Source organism: Pinus tabuliformis, chromosome X, assembly GCF_031772625.1.
Source record: "Pinus tabuliformis cultivar Carrire ecotype Pingquan chromosome X, CPIR1, whole genome shotgun sequence".
NCBI lineage: Eukaryota > Viridiplantae > Streptophyta > Pinopsida > Pinales > Pinaceae > Pinus > Pinus tabuliformis.
In genome coordinates this window covers 859182640-859200840 of record NC_142308.1, presented here as the reverse complement: position 1 = coordinate 859200840, position 18201 = coordinate 859182640, and the positions used below count along the sequence as shown (strand labels likewise).

The 18201-nt window shown below is 36.3% G+C and overlaps 1 pseudogene; it reads right to left on the bottom strand.

Moving 5' to 3' along the window:
- Window positions 1-266: 266 nt before the first annotated feature.
- Window positions 267-17323, bottom strand: LOC149142421 (proline dehydrogenase 2, mitochondrial-like; annotated as a pseudogene).
- Between the last annotated feature and the right edge of the window lie 878 nt (window positions 17324-18201).

Genomic DNA, 18201 nt, shown 5'->3' with positions numbered 1-18201 from the left:
ATCCCAAATGCTGAGTTTATTGATTTAACTTTCCTGGAATAGCAACCTTGAGCACTTTGATAATTGTATGTCTGTTGGATTTTGTTGGGTGTTGGTGATCATATCGTCTCCCCAAGCAACAACGGATACATTTTCATTAAGTGCATTTGAAACATTTATTACAACCATAGGAGCATTGAAATCTAAATATAAAGTGAAGAAGTCATCAACTTCAGAGGATAATTCTATACCTATGGCTGCCTCTACAATAACCTTACTATTGGTTACTATCGTTTGTTTGCAGTAAGCGTCCCGCGGTTTTCTTCGGCTCTCTTGATGAGATAAGGCATCACACTCTCCACTGGTCCAAACGGAAGATATTTGCTCACCTCGAATCCCGCTTTGACCAAACCCAGAGATAGATTGTCCGACATGCCCTTTAATTGAGCGAACTGTAACCCACTCTACCCTCCTTTCATAATTCCCAATTCTTCAGCCTTACCAACGGCCAATTTTGCTGATAAATCGTTACCATTACAAATAATGAATCAAATCCCATAATTGAACATTCTGATATCAACACAATAATAATGAAATTCTGAAATTAAGCTTACCAGACTCGAAATTGTGTGTAGCTAGTAGCAGTGATGCTTCGCCCTTAGAAACCTTCTCTAGCATCAACAAAGTGCAGGCGTTGTAACAGTTGTGTGTGTCCGTAATCAGAGAATGTACAGGGGAAGGGGCGCCAAATGATTTTGCCTCGGCACTTTCTCTTGTGATGTAGGCACCCCGCACAAGTTTCAGAGCCATTGAAATGCCCTGCTTTTTAGCTGCTTCGGATGCCTCAATTAGACGAGGCAAAGCATCTTTCAAGTAAGCTTGTATAGTCCCATACACCAGAGGCTCGAGGCCTTTGTTGTATTCAGAAAATGCTCTGTAAATAAAGTAATCAATGGCAGGCTGAACGGCTGTGTATTCTGCATCTACCAGCAAAGGAAGCGAAATGGCCTCGCAGGCTCGGCAGAGCTGAAACAACCTTTGCTCCGTTGAAATTAGATCGTTTTCCTCGGTGGGGATCAATGGCTCAGGCGCAGAGCATGTGTGGTAAGTAGGGCTTGACGGAGCAAGAACAGGCAAAGCCTCTGCCTTCCAGGGCAGGCTGAAGGTTGGATGGCGGTGCTGCCATCTTAGCAAGTGGTTGATTCTTTCCAAAAGAGCAAGAGGACAGATGGCCGTGATTTTCACACAGGCAAAACTTACCTGTAACACCAAATCCGCCGAAGTTAGCAGACAATTTAGGACAAAAAACTTTACAGAGGATTGAAAGGAGGCAAAGATGAGTTACTTGCCAATCCAAGTGGAAGCAGAGGCGTCGACTGGACGGTGGTGAGAAACTGGCGGAGATTGGCATCATAGGCAGCGTTATCCACAACATCTTCTAAGCTGTAATCAAGAATTCCCTTCAAACCCAACGCCCACATTCTATTCAAAGTATCTGAGGCCTCTGCGACGCTCTCACCAGTGCAGAAATGAGAAAACGTAGTCCTCTTTGCGGCTTTGAGAAGCAGTACTCTGTAAGGCGCGTAATCCATCAGACATGATTTCAGCGCTTTCATGCCCAGATCCGCGACAGGCTCGCAGGAAACAAGAAGGAGATTGAAAAGTGAAGTAATAAGCTTCCTCGTCGTTAAGCCCGAGAACAATCCCTCTGCATCTTCGAAGTCGTGAACGGCAGCAGGAGCATTAATGGCTCCATTGACGGAATCTGCGCGAACTTGAGGAGCCGTGGCTGCAGCCACCGAAGAATATTGCAGGGTTTTCGAAGAGGAATTCATGTTACGGGAACTGGTGTAACGGAATTCATGAGACCTTGCTGAGGACCAAACTCTGCAGGTTCTTCGGCTCACGAATGGAAGCACCCTGGATGCCATAAAACCCCTGCAAATCTTGAATTCCAGATCAAGATTGCCTAATAAATACCTCAAAAGGCCGAACTGATTCAAGCACAGGCAAAGCAATTGCTTTATTGGTTGCTCGTCTGGGACAAGAGATTCTCTGCCCAGGCGCAGTTCCAGCTACCTATTTTCCTCTTTTTCGGCTATGTGATGAATGAAATGCATGGCAATTGCATTGAAGAGGCAAAGGGAGGAAAGCTCCTTGACCAGTGCTTTATAATAGAAACAGCAAGGCTGATGCATACTCTGGTGCATGGCGTCCAAAAAATCTTGCGTTTTGCCAAAACGAGCACTCCGGCTTTCTGGACTTTCCGTGCTTTCTTGATTTTCCGTTGTTTCCTTTTCTGGTTCAGATCCACAGTTGAAAGTGTCTCCTCTGATCGAACAGATCAGGGTAAAAGTGTTGACGAAAAGTTAATGCATAGGAAAGGCCTATCTGCCTAATATACTTTATGATTTAGAATCATATATTTTAATAATAAATTAGATATAAAAATTATGAAAGAAAATTTTGTCAAAGGTATGCTTTTTTAAGATAGTTATTAAAATGATAAGAATACTATTTTTTTCATTACATATATTTAAAGGATAATTAATAGTGAGGAATAGAAATTAAGAATATCAAAATTTTTAAATATTGGAGTAAAATTTATAGTTTATAAGTTATCTAATTATATGGGAGAGGTTTTAGAATATCAAAATTAATTGAAAATTATTCTCCAACATTTAAGATATTATAACATAATCTATAGCATATAATTGTTAGGTTAAATTTAGTCTACGATATTATGATCATGATATTATAACATAATATTTGGGATATAATTGTTAGGTTTAATTTAGTCTACAATATTATGGTCTTGAGTGTTTACTTAGGATTACATGTCATTATTTGGATGACCTACTCTGTTGTAGATCTAACCCGGAAATATATGATAATGGGAATAAACCCAGAAACAATAAGAGAGAAATAGATAGAAATGCTTCTTTATTGATCAAACCCTTAAGGTAGGGCAACACCATACATTCACTCCTTAAGGAAGGAGAACACTCCATAAGCCATATGCCTGTTAATACAATAATCCTTCACTATATCTCCATGTGGAGTCTCTAGCCTCTATATAGGCCTCATACATACAATACCATGGGTCATTACCATGGTTCCCTCATACCATCAACTAATACCATGGGCCCATTACATTATTATCAACTACTTGTGGTCCCTTACATGATATGGGTTAACCACCTTATTTATTACCATGGCCCATCCCATTATTACATTATTACCTTGGGTACCTCCCTTGGTACCCCATATTATCCCCCCTAGGTATATAACATTCCACCCCCCTAAGCATGTTTCGTCCCCGAAACATGGGAAGAACACAAATAATAAGATCTACTCAAAAGAGTAGTCCACTGGTACCATGCACGTGCATCTAGCCATCCAAGAGAAAGGTGAACTCTCGATCTTGCTGGTGCCTCGCTCGCTTGAGATGGAAGTTGACCATGGCAGCTCTTCTGTGTTGATGTGTAGTAGGTGGATCATCGCTCCTCGCTATCCGTCATACGGGGGTTGTTGTCCTTATGACTAATTGGTTGCCATCTTGTTGGTTGTTTTCTTGCGGGGTGATGTGGGTGATGATATGTTGAAGTTTTAACCCACGGTGCCTTTTTCTTTAATTCACCCTGCCGTGGTGCCTGTTGTGGTGTCTTCGTTTCCAATATGACTTCAACCACTGAATCCTCATCAGATGTGTCAGCACCTGTTACCTTTTCAGCTTCAACCTCTGTTTGTGTTTGATTGTCGACCATCATATGCTCATCATCTGATATGTCAGTCCCTGGAACATCTTCTGCGTCAACCTCTGTGGACTCTACCTATTTATTGATGGAAATATCCTATAATGTAATTTTCTTATAGCTCCGATACCACTTGTTGTAGATCTAACCCGAAAATATATGATAATGGGAATAAACCCAAAAACAATAAGAGAGAAATAGATAGAAATGCTTCTTTATTGATCAAACCCTTAAGGTAGGGCAACACCATACATTCACTCCTTAAGGAAGGAGAACACTCCACAAGCCATATGCCTGTTAATACAATAATCCTTCACTACATCTCCATGTGGAGTCTCTAGCCTCTATATAGGCCTCATACATACAATACCATGGGTCATTACCATGGTTCCCTCATACCATCAACTAATACCATGGGCCCATTACATTATTATTAACTACTTGTGGTCCCTTACATGATATGGGTTAACCACCTTATTTATTACTATGGCCCATCCCATTATTACATTATTACCTTGGGTACCTCCCTTGGTACCCCATATTATCCCCCTTAGGTATATAACATGCTCAATCAAGTAATTTACTATTCTTAATAGTAATTGATCTTTATAATTCTCCAAAGATATTATTAAGATAATTGAACTACTCATTTCTAAATGATTTTATGCATTTCTAGAAAATTTTGAGTGGGTAATTATTATGCTCATCAATTGAAGTAGTTGTTGAACTAAATCATGTTTGTTATTCTTAGCAATCTCTCCCTATAGAATTCTTACCTTTTCTACATAAAACATGGGGTGATGAGACAATTGACGAGTGACGAGAAATCTAAAAAATAAGCATTTGGCATACAAAATTTGATCCATTGTACCATTAGTGGATTTTGATTAATGTAAGGCATAATAAGAATATTCATGTATATATAATTCACATATTATATTCTATGTATAGAGGAATTTTAGTCCTTTGGAATACTCCCTCATCTAGATGGCACCTTTTTATGGTATATGTCAATGGTGGTCGCTTCTTTATCATGAAGAACTTCGTTTATATTCTATGTTGGTATAATCTTCTACTCAATGAATTATGTTGATCGTTGTTAGGTTTATTCCATTCCATGTCTTTGTGATATATTTTCATAAGCTTCAAGGCATTCACTTGTCCTGATAGCTTTGCTGTTTAATTTTATTACAAAAAAGAATTTGTGCATGTTGGCACTATTTTTCACTTGGAGCACTTATGATTGGACGTATATAGTTTTTCCAATTGGTGCATTTAATTATATCTCCTTCAACTTTAATTTTTATGTTCTATAGAAGACCTAAAAAATGAATGAAATTGCACCAATTTTTTTCTCTTAGAAAATATTTAGCTCCAAAATATTTTTTGTTAAAAAAATGTTTATTATGAACAAAGTATACCCCACACAGAAGGTTGAAAATCAAGGATGAAGCCTGGAATTTTTGAAGATTTGAAAACTTTTAAGTAGCAAGTGAAATAACTTGCAAAATATGAAATCATCAGTGCACGAATATTGATCATAAAAAACAAAATAACTTGAAATGGACATTGTATCATAGACATATCATCAATACAAAACTATTGAAAACTATTTTTGAAATCAAAATAACAAAGGGTGTGTTCATGTGTATGATGATGACGCAAGGAGTTGGATGTTTACTAAATGTTGGTTGCATAGTTGGCATGACAAATTGTTTGTTGTAGATGTGGTAGAGTACACATTAGTTTAGAAGAGACAATTGATGAATGATGAGTGAAGAGTGAAGAGAATATAAGAAACATGAATTGAGAATAAAGCGCTTAATGCATTATATTTTCAATCACTTTCAATTGATGTAAGGCATAATAAATCTTTTGTTTAGATCCATGGATGTTTCCTATTTTGAGGGTTATACAAAATATATCTAGTGTGTATTTTTACAATTTTTATTTGTTCATATTGTGACCATGTCAAAAATTCAAACATGTTATTAGACCATTTTGGTACAAGTTCTAATTAGTGATGCAAATAGATATCCAAACATTTTCAATAAAAAAGATGCATATATCTCCTATTGGATATGAAATCAAGTTTCAAAGCCTTATCTATCTAATATTGAATATTCATAAATGCTCTTCATATCTATACAAATTAGTGAACTTTTTTTCCAATTCGATTGGACATATGCAACTAGGGTGATTTGATTATTTAAGAGGAACTATTGGTTCAACAAAATTAGCTTTTATTTTCCCTGAAGATGGATAATCTTCTCTAGTTGGTGGGAATCATCCATTTTGTATTAAGTATTTTTTAAACATTTTTTTTAAGATAAAACATTTTTTTAATGTTAAATATTCTTATTCTCCTTTCATTGTGAGATTATGCTATGATTTATACATGTGGTATTGGATTTGAAACCCTTTACATCTTAACCTATACTAATTTATTATTTTTAAGAGACTTTGCCACTTTGTTCCTTTGGGTTGCAATGTCACCTAGTGGCGCATGGTACATGCCATGCCACTATCTACCAACTCATACCCCATCATGTGGCCTAGTATAAAATCTAGGTGTGTCCTTAGCACTATAGATATCCTACACATTTTTCTACATTTGCTTAGTCTTAGATAAAAACAAACTTTCTGAAATATAGTGAAATATTTATTATCCCTACTAATTTTTTGTCAACCATTGGATTATGAATCATTGTATTTGGAATTTGAATAGTTAGGGTGGGCATAAGGCCAAAAGCTAGAGAAAGAAGACATAAACATGAAGTTATGAATTAACAAAAGGTGTTTGGATTTCCTTTGATTTGGGTTGTGTAGTATGGATGGATGTGGATTTTGGAGACCTATGCATATGCTATATGATTATATTGGAGACCCAAAATCTTGTCCAATATTTTTAATGAATAGTGAAAATATTTTTTTAGTCATTTCAATTCAGTAATTTATAACTATAGTGTATTTCTACTTGTTTCAACTAGATTGAGACTATGGTCATTGTAAATTTGATACTATAATTGATTTGTTTATAATTGTTATGGAGAAATTATACTATGTGTGTTAGTAATATGATAGGGGTTTGTGGTATCTCTACCCCATGTGGTATTAGCACAAGCCAAATCTTGAGGGATTGGGACACTTCTAGAAAAAAAATATGAGGTATGGGTAATTATTCCCAAGAGAAGATGGTGGTTCCGTGAGACAATAGTTACAATGGAAGAGGATAAGTGCAAAGGACATCAACAAGGGTATGATACTAAGAGGATTTATATGATTGTGTTAGAAAATCACACCTCTATTGAGAGGATTAATAGGCATTGTAAAAGGATATACAACTCTAGTCCTGAACATCACCAAGTATAAGTCACAAAGGATGAGGAGTTGAAGAATTTACAAAATGAAGTTGTATAAATGTTGTAGAAGAAGGCATGATTGCATGAGAAAAAATATCAAGTTTTTGAGGAGATTGCAAAGACAGAGACTACAAGTTGGATTAAATATTGTAGCATGGTAGGGAAAGGAATTCATGTAGTGAGAGGAAGAACTAGAAGAGAGAATGTTGGTTCAAAGGTAGTGGAATATGTTGCAAAGTGTTTGAAAAAAATATGAGGAGGATGGATACTTTCAAATTAGCTTGGTATGGGTGGGGTGCAGTCCATAGCCAAATAGATCTATAATGGTGATGAATATGAAGAGGAGGATGTTTAATAGCACCAAATCGATATAGATATTCTTGAGTTTTATGGATGTTCATACCTAGATAAATTTATGGAGTGGATTGAAGAAATGCACTAGTTATTAAGTGAAATGTGATTAAAGACATCAAAAGAGTGAAAATTACCTACAATAGATAGAGGAGCTATGCATATAATTGGTGGAAATAGTTGAATAGGGACAAAAAATGAAGAAGCAAAGAAAAAAACAAAAATTGGGAGAAGAAGGTCATGTATTGTGAGATAAGTTTGGAAATTATTTTGCATACTTTGAAAATGAAAAGAATATTATAAAAATTCAACAAGAATAAGATATTTGTAGAAGAGTATTTTGAGAATTTTGTAGCATGGCCTAAGAGTTTTTTTTATATGAGATAATGAGGATAAGATCATGTCGTTTGTTGGTGGATTGAATTTATCAATTATAAGGAAGACAATTGTAAAGAATTTACAATGATTATAACAAGATTACAATTTAGGATTAATGAATTGAGAAGGTGAGATGAAGAGAAAGCATGAGAGGAGAAAGAAAGAAACTTAACCTAAATGAGTTTTAGAGAATGTTGATTGTGAAATTAGGGTGCATGTTGTTGACGAAATGATGAAGAAAATTTATATGAAATGATTGTTGTGAGTGAAATAACAAAGGGGAGTGTAGAAGAATGATTTATATTAGAAGAATAAAGAAGAAACAATAGAATTACAAGGAAGAGATGTTGCAACAATGAGTGAAGTTGCAACAGTGAGTGGTTTAGCAACAAAGGGTGTATAAGAGAAGAGAGTAGTCTTCCAGTAATTTGTTTACATTCTTTTAAGTGAAGTATAATGTGCACCAAAGTAGAGGAAGTAAAGAAAAACAAAGAAAATATATAGCTATAGTGGTAGGAAGAGTTGATGTAAGAGAGTGAATGTATAGAAGAGCAACAACAAGTTGAAAATGATTATAATGGAGGAGTGGTTGTAGTAAAATGAAAATGGAATAAGGGGATTCTTGAGCAGTAAGCATTGTTGGGTCGTAACGGTGTAGAAGAGGGAGGATGGGGATGTAGTAGGAGCCATTAGGAGGGATATATTTGAAGAAATAATCCCTTTTAGGTTAGGTTTGCAAAAATAAAAAATTAAATGAGTTGTAGCAAGTGATAGAAGATATGATGGGAATCATAAAGAATTTGAATTAGGTAAATAATATGGAAAAGTTGAGTACACATATGAGTTTCTTACAAATACAAAGTGAAAAGGTGAAAACACCAAGAGGAAGAAAATGATGTTAAATGGAGAGTGTTGAATGATGATTGGTTCAAAGTGTAGAGGAGGAAAGAAAAGAAAAGAAGAAGAGATGAAGAGATTCAACATTTGTTGATTTATCAATAGTATTATTACATCTTCAAATGAAGGGTGTTTGATGTAAGATTATGCCTTGTGCTATAGCTATCCTACACATTTTGGTGCATTTGTGCATTTTTTGGTTCTATTTTGTAATTAAAAAATGTGATGTACTAAAATATTGAATTTCCTCAATAATTTATTATCAACCATTGTAATATGAAGCATTGAATTTGAAATTTGTACATTTAGGGTAGTTGTAATGGCAAAAGCTAAGCAGTGTAGAAATAAATATGAAGGTGATAAAGTAAATGGACTTTGGCTCTCCTTTGATTTGAATTATGTAGCTTGGATGGTTGTGGATTCCATATACATATGCAAATGCTCTATGAATGTAATGAGAAATTGAGATCTTGTTCAATTTTTGTAATAAATAGTGTAGATTTGTTGTTTCAGTTAACTATGTTGAGTTTTTTCTTATTATGGTATATTTCGACTTATTTTCAATTGAATTAAATACCATGGTTGTTGTATGTTTAATATTGGATTAACATTATTTATAGCAATTTTGGAGAAATTATATTAATTTTTGATGATATCATTAAGGGTCCTAGCCTCTATGCATATATGGTATTAAAGCAAGTGCAATACTAAGTTAATGGGATAGCTCTAGTGAAAAAGAGGAGAGACATGTAGAATTATTACCATGAGAAGTGGGGGAAATCTATGAGACAACAGTTACACTAAAATAGGAATACCATAAATGACCACAAAAGGGTGTAATGGTAGGAAAATTTATCTAACAAGTTAGTGAAGCACATCTCCAGCAACGCAATTAGGTAGACATTTTAAGAGGAGATACAAATCTAATCTTGAAGAGTTTTATGTAAAGGTCGTGGAGGATGAGGTGTTGAATAGTTTATAATAGGAGGTTGCAAAGATGGTGTAGTGGATGTTGTATTAGAAGAAAGAATTACAATAAATAAATAAATTTGTGGGAAAGTTTGCAAAGAGAGAGTGTGTGTGCTCTACATTGAAAATTCTAGAATTACAGGGGGACTAGTTCAATTAGTGAGAGAAAGAACTAGAAGAGAATGTTGGTTCAAAGGTTATGGAAGATATTGCAATGCGTTTATGACCAAATATGAAGATGAATGATGCATATAAATTAGAATAGAAAGGGGGGGATCATAGCTAAAGCGATCTAGGAGAGTGATGAATATGAAGACAAGCATATGCAAGAGCACTAAATGAAGATGCAGATGCTTGAGTTTTATTGAAGTTTTGACCCATATAAATTAAAGGAGTGGATTGAAGAAATGCACTATTATTGTAAATGGAATGAGACAAAAGAAGTACATAAATTGGGGAAGAAAATAAAAGATATAGAATTGGGAGAATCTAGTTACCAAATTTATTAATGAGTTTGTAAATTCTAATTACACTTTGAGAACAAAGAGAATATTAGATAATTTGAAGCAGAAAAATATTTGAAGAATTTTGTTGCAAGGTCATGACAAATTCTTTTGTATAAGAAAATGAGGAAAATATCATATAGTTTATGGATGGACTAAAGTCATTCATTAAAATGAAGACAATTGTAGAGAAGTTGTCGTAATGAAAAAATGTTTGTCATTTAGCCTTACGATTTGAGAAGGTACAAATGAAGAGAAAGCATGAGAGTGGGAAGTGTTAATTTGGTAGCTCAGGGAAAAATTACCTCCTTTGTAAAGTCTTCCTCATTAAGAAAGACCCCTCCTAGCCCTTGGAAGAATTTAATTTGGTTAAGGAAAAATATACTTTATTATGAAAACCCACATGTTCACAAAAGGACAAGTCATCCCTAAAGAGAAATTGGACACCCTTAGATGCCTATAAATACAAGTCAAGAGAACCTCATTTGGACATCAATATTAAGCATCTTCTTCTCTTCTCTTCTTTAGTTTGGCTTGCATAGGTTTGAATTTGGTTCATGAAACTTGGTTCGTATAGGTCTAAAATTGTAGGGCTCAAGCTCAGATGTGTGAGGTAGGGTTTTGGTCTGTAGCTACAGGGTTGGAACATGAAAAACATTAGTTGTAGCCACACGCATACAAAATTCTCCATGTGGCTAGAAGCCTCAACTACTTGCATGGTTAGTAGATCTATGCCGCTGTGACCTAGGGTTTTAATGATAGTTGATTGTAGATTGTGATCATTGACTACAAGCTGGAAAACATTGATTTGAATCAGATCTATCTATTGGGCTCATCTCTTTGATATTTTTTGGTTGGTTTTGCTAGATAGTTTTGTGATTGATGAATTGGATCATTGTACTTTCTCTTTGCTGGACATTTTATGACAATCTAATAAGAAGAAGAATTTAAAACGATCTTCCCCCTTATGGGTTTTTCCCCTGTCTTTGACCATACCTGGTGTCTCTTATTTGTCTCTTATTTTCATTGAATTTTTTATTCTATCTACAATTGCTACTAATTATTGGAAGATTAAATTGTTTTGAAATATTGTTAGTTAAATATAAAAAGTGTGGTTCAAAATGTGGAAGATCAAAAAGAAGAAAAGAAAGAAAATATCAAGATATTCAATATCTATTGATTTATCAACAATGTTATTATAATTTTTCTCATATTTTCCACCTAGGAAAATTTGATGTAGGAGCATTCTTATAATTGTAGCTATCCTGCACATTTTCTTACATTTTCTTAGTTTTGGTTCTAATTTGATATTTAAAAAAAGTGTAATTGGTGAAATACTTATTGTCCATGGAGGTTGTTTTTAAACATTGGAATATGAAGCATTGCATTTGGATTTGAATAGATAAAGTAGTTGTAAGCACAATATCCAAGGAACACAGACATAAATATGAAGTTAGTAAATGGATTTTTCTATTTTTGTAAGTTAGAATTCATTTCATTATATAAAAATTAAATAGTTTACATCCATGGATATTCTTAGCCAAACATTGTTAGTTTTGAGCAAAATGTAAAAGTGACTAGCCATCACCAAATTGTTATAGGTAGGACTATCTACTCATGTAAAGGAAGCCAAATATCCTCCTCAAATGTGTTGAAAGAAATAAATTATAACACAAAAAAACATAATAGTGGTAGAAGAATAACACCAACAAGAGATTTTGGTTCTCATCAGTGACGTGTGCAGTGTCAGGGTCTACATACCTAGATTCTTCTCGCCATCCTTCGTGTGAGTGAACCCTCCCATTCCACCTGCGTTGAGTGATAGTAGTCATGATTATTAGGTTGTGTGTACATTATTGGCAAAGGATTGGAGAAGACACCTTGGCCACTGGTTGGAGCTTATTCTTCGGTGGCCCCTATTTTCTAATTATTTTCTCCATTTCACTGCTCTGAATCCAAGGCATTGATATGGTTTGACCCCTTGTGTTAATCATGGTATACCTTCAAGGACTAGTTCCTTGCAAAATAGAGTTTGTTCAGATCTGTGAAGAATAATTTTCAATGGGAGGAGGAGGCATAAGTAGTGATCCTAGAGCTCCAACAATGGCATGGCATGGGGGCTTCACTGTGGAGTAATACCATACCACATGCATTCATATTTGGGGATATATATTGTGGAATAAATAACATAATATATTGAGCATATATTAGGGGGTAAAGGGTTTTTATATTGGTAGTATAAAAAATAGAGCTCAAAGTTAATGAAAAAATGGATACCTATAATGTCTAGTGAAAGTAGGGATTTTTTAAATTGGGAAGGTGTATTGGGTTCATATTAGTAGGGGGTTAAATAATGTGCTTTTTAGAGGTATTTTCCAATATGTAGTCAAATTAAGGGTAGTGTTTAGTATTCCACGAACACACGTGATATGTGAAAGGTTCAATGATTGAAGCCCCCATGTGGCATGTAGGGTTTCTCGAGCTTGTCTCATGTGTAAATATACATCCATAACACGTCCTTTTATCACTATCATAGCATCCTCTGGATCTCTTAGGTAGCGGCCCAACAGATTATGAAGTGCGCACAAGTTGTCTCCTGTATTTCCCATCTTATGGGTCTCCAAATTAGTGACCAAGATTTGATATCGCTAAGGTATGTTTTCATAAAAGGGATTCACTCCATTGTTTTTCCAAGGAGGAAGAGGTTGTCTACCTCAGCCTCTTCCTCTCATTTTGGGTTTGTCGCGCTCTCCCACCATTGTAGTAGAGTATGGACAACGCATTTCACTAAGCTTTCTACTGCCATTGCCATCAGCCTTCTTAATGTGCTCCTTAGTGTCATCGAGATGGTGAGTAAGACTAGTGGATGGGAAAATGTAGTGTTCCCAATCTGACCATAAATGATGAGTCACTAACAACATGCCACCACAACTTCTTATTGATCTACTAGCTACATAGAAGGTAAGTTTGGAGCATCTTTGATCTCTTTATTTAATGTCCTTAATCATGGTAATCATGTAAGCATTTAAAGCTATCGTCTACCACTCGAACACTCAGATTTGGGGCGAATTTAGTAAATGTTAAAATGGCCTTTGACTCTCCTTTAACTTGGTTGTGTGTTTTGGATGCTTGTGGATTCAAAATATGTATGCATAGGATTTATGAATTTATTGAAAGATTGAGAGCTTGGCTAGTTTGTTTTTTAAATAGTATAGGTTTGATTTTGTAGAATCTTATTAATAGTTATATTATTTCGATGTATCCCTACTCATTTGAAATTGAATTGTGAACTACGGTGGTTATTTCTCTAATACTGGGATTGAATTTGTTTATTGCAATCATAAAGATATTTTATGGATGGGTGTGATATCATAGGGAGTCATAACCTTTCTACATAATTGTTGCATTAGAATATGGCATATGTGCCACATCACTACCAAATCGATTTTGCATCAACAATCATACTATAACATATCCCTAATAATGTTTCCACCTTAACACAAATTATCATATGGTGCTTCTAGAGAATGAAATTTCATTAGTCATACACAACATGTTTATATAATACCATATTGGCACTTTGACAAAGTCAAATTTTTTTCCATGTCCCCTATATGTTTGATTGATCAATTTCCATGTAACTAAGTTTCTAGGACTTGTAAGAAAAAAATTACTGGCCATTTTAAAATGTCCATAAGTTTCACATATGATGTTTTTTTTGTGAATTATTTTATTGGATGTGTTCTTTTATATTCTCTGCAATTTTGATCTTAACTTTTAGAAATTTATCTTTCAACAATTAATGGTTTTTTTTAGAGAAACCTTGACATAATATCCATTTTTAAAACATATAAAGTGTGAAACTTCTTCATCGATAGGTCTATTTTGGAAAAAATAAAACTATTTCTTTTAAATGAACATGTTGGTGCTAACCAACATAAGATGCAGCAGTGGGCGAATTCTAACACAGCGCACGAACTAGGAAACTAGGGTTGCGGCCATCTGAGCGAGTTCTTCATGGCAGAGCGCAAGGGAGGGAGCTCCACTCCCTCCTTCAAGTAGAAAGTGGCTAACAGAGGCAAGAAACCCGTTGAGGAGGATAGAGATCCCTCTGAAGAAGTAAGGCAGAAAGACAAAGAAGAGGGGAAGAATGGAGCCAAAACCAGGGAGAGCAACTACACTAAAGACAACAAGGAAGAAGACAAAGAACAGAATATAAAAGACAAAAAACCAAAGGGACCATGCAAGCCCAAATCCTCAATCGCGCCCAGAGTAGTGTTGAATGACCCTGCGCTTCGGGCGCATAGGGACCACATGCAGACATATGCAATAATTTGTAAGTTCATGGGCTTATGGCCCACTGAAAAAGCTTTACAAACATGGATTAAATACAACTGGAAACCAAAAGGTAGCATAGAACTTCACCTGGGATCAAAAGGTTTCTTTACTGTAGTTTTTGCAAATATTGAAGACAAGGATAGAGTGTTTGAAGGAGGGCCCTACTTTTACGCAGCTACAGGCCTATATATGCGACCATGGGTGATGAATTTTGTCCCAGAACACGAAACCTTCACCTCGGTTCTAGTCTGGGTAAGACTCTTGTCTTTGCCTTTGGATTATTGGCAACTAGAATCCTTATCTGCCATAAGAAACAAGATAGGGCATTTTGTCAAAGCCTCTGAGGCAACTAGAAGAGGAAAATACACATCATTTGTAAGGATATGTGTGGAGATGGACCTCTCTGAAGCACTGCCGGATGAATTAATATTGGAAGTGTTGGATGAATAATGGGTACAAACAGTGGATTACAAACATATCCCTTTCATATGCCGTAAATTCCATGAGCATGGTCACCTATTCAGAGACTGCCCTCTCAGTAAAACAAGAAACATAGGTAAAACCAACACCATGAAGGATTCAGAAAGCTTCCATAAGGTGGTCCAGAAAGGAAAAGGGAGCAAACGAGGACCGAAACTATCTCAGACAGACAAGCATCAGGCCAGTCAAAATAGGTTTCAAGCTCTAGAAGAGGAAGAAATAGTGGAACAAGCAGATCAGGTCCAGGTAGGCAGTCCAGTGGAGGAAGAAAAAGAGGACAACGTGGAGCAAACACAAAACAGAAATAAATAGAAAGAAGATATGATGAGTGATGCAGAACTAGAAATGGATCAGGAAATGACCCAGAGTGATATGGAGATGGAGGATCATGAGCTACAGGAAATTCTGGAGAAAGAAAATCTAGATCTAGAAGGCTTCCTGAAACAAGGAACCAAAGAGGGAGTGGATTCGCTACCTCAAGAGGAGTTCCACAGAGTTCAGTAGCTGTTCATCTGGAAAACTCAGAACAAAGGATTTGAAAAGCTAAGGAAAAATGAAAAACAGGGCAAGGAGGGGGTGAAAGCTATGAAAGCCACACCAGGATTAGCACCAAGAATCCCAGGAAAGAAAAGAGGCTGGAAAAAACAAAACGAGCTGCTGATGGAATGTGGAAAGCTAATGATAGATTCAAGTAAGATGAAAGACCTATCCAGCTACTCCTTTACAAATCTTTGATAATGAAGTTCACGTCTTGGAATATAAGAGGTCTAGGTAGTAAAAGAAAACAAAGACTATTAAGTAACAGAATGAAACAAGAAGCCCCGGATGTGATCTTCATTCAGGAAACTAAATGTTCCATTCAAAAAGTAAAAGAGATTCACAGTAAATGGCTCAACAGATTTGAATTCCTGGAGGTCAAAGCAGAGAATACAGTAGGAGGAATTCTCACGCTTTGGAACCCCCAAAAGATTGATATGATAGATGTTGAAGCATCTAGAGATTATCTTTCAGTGATCATTCAGCCAGTGGGAGATAAGGAATTGTACCTGGCTACAAATGTGTATGGCCCACAAAGGCCGGAGGGTAAACTCTTGTTTCTAGATTCATTGCAGAAGCTCAGAGAACGACATGCAAATATCCCCTGGATCCTAGGGGGTGATTTCAATATGATAAAAACGCTATCGGAGAAAAAAGGAGGAACCAGAATTTTAACCAAAGATCCTTGGGCTTTTCAACCCTTCATAGATAGTATGAAGCTCGTGGATATTGTTATAAATAATGGTACTTTTACCTGGAAAAATAGAAGAGGAGGAGAGTCTCAAGTGGCCTCCAAACTGGATATATTTATAATTTTAGAAGATCTGATAACCAAGGACAAGGACATAGTTGTGAGTATTCTTCCCTTTGGAGGCTCAGATCATTGGCCAGTTCAACTAGACATTCAAGGCATTGGCAAACCTAAGAATAGACCTTTCAGATTCGAGAATATATGGCTCTCCCACCCAGACTTCTATAATAACATAGCCATCTGGTGGTCTGAAGATTTAGAAGTTCAAGGCACTAGAATGTTTCTTCTGCAAAAAAGACTCAAATACGATAAACTCCGGCTCAAGGAGTGGAACAAAAAGGAATATGGCAACATTTTTGAAGCAAAAAAAATTGTGGAAAGGAAAATGCAGAACCTCAACCAAACCCTGATTACAGAGGGTTTTGATAAGGAGAAAAATGAACTGGCAAATAAATATCATCAAGACTGGGAGAACCTCTATAAACAAGAGGAGATTTTTTGGAGGCAGAAATCCAGAGTGCAATGGCTAAAAGAAGGAGATCGCAACACCAGATTCTTCCACAAATCCACTATGGCGAATAGAGCTCACAACAGGATTTCTTCTATTAAGGACAAGAAAGGCAATATGCTCAGCAAGCAAGAAGAAATCGAAGTAGTACTGGTCCAGCACTTTCGAGGCATTGCTCAGGAGACCTGCTCCAACAGAGATCAATCCATCAGGGATATATCTAGACATATACCTAAGCTGGTTTCCAAAGAAGACAATATCAACCTCAACAGACCAGTATCAGAAGGGGAGGTCAGTGAGGTCCTTAAAGAGATGTAAAATGGCAAGGCTCCAGGTCTGGATGGGTTCAATGTAGACTTCTTCAAAGCCTACTAGACTATAGTAAAACAGGACATTCTGAACGTGGTGGAAGACTCAAGAAGGGATAAAACTATCCTGAAGGCGCTTAACTCCACCTTTATCGCCCTGATCCCCAAACAGGAGGTTGCCCAAATGTCAGAAAGATTCAGACCCATAGCCCTATGCAATGTTGTCTACAAAATTATTTCCAAAGTGGTTGCCAACAGACTCAAACCCCTTCTTCCCTCCCTGGTATCTGTAGAACAATCAGGATATGTGGAAGGTAGACAAATCCTTGACAACATCATTCAAGCTCATGAGGTGGTTCACTCATTGACAAGCAACAAGAAAGCTGGAATGATCATGCAACTAGACATAGCCAAAGCCTATGATAAGCTAAACTGGACTTATATCAGAAAAGTTCTCATTGCTTTTGGGTTTGATCATAACTGGGTCAGATGGGTCATGGCCCTAGTTACTTCACCCAGTTTTTCAATCCTAGTTAATGGATCACCCTCGGAGACTTTCACTCCTTCAAGAGGCTTAAGGTAGGGAGATCCACTCTATCCCTTTCTTTTTATACTCATGATGGGTTTCCAACTTTCTGAAGAGGGTCGTGCCTTAACCCATCAACAATTTGTGGATGATACCATGCTGCAAGGAATCCCTACGGTCAAGGAAGCTCTTGCCTATAAGAAAATCTTGAGAGACTTTGCAATGGCTTCAGGTTTGGAGGTAAATCTTTCTAAATCTAAGATTTTTTTCTTTAACACTCACATTGCCATTCAAAGAAATATAGCCAGAATCTTGGGCTTCCAAAGAGAGCTCCTCCCCTCGAAATATTTGGGTGTTCCTCTTACGGCCAAACCCTTACACAAGAGTATATGGGAACCTGTAATTAACAAGTTGCAAGACAAAATCAGGAAGTGGACTTTTAGATCTCTAAATTTGGTTGGTAGATTAGTGCTGACCAAAGTTGTCCTTCAATCCATCCCTATCTTTATGCTATCCGTTCTCCTAGCTCCTCAAAGTGTCCTACATCAACTCAGATCCA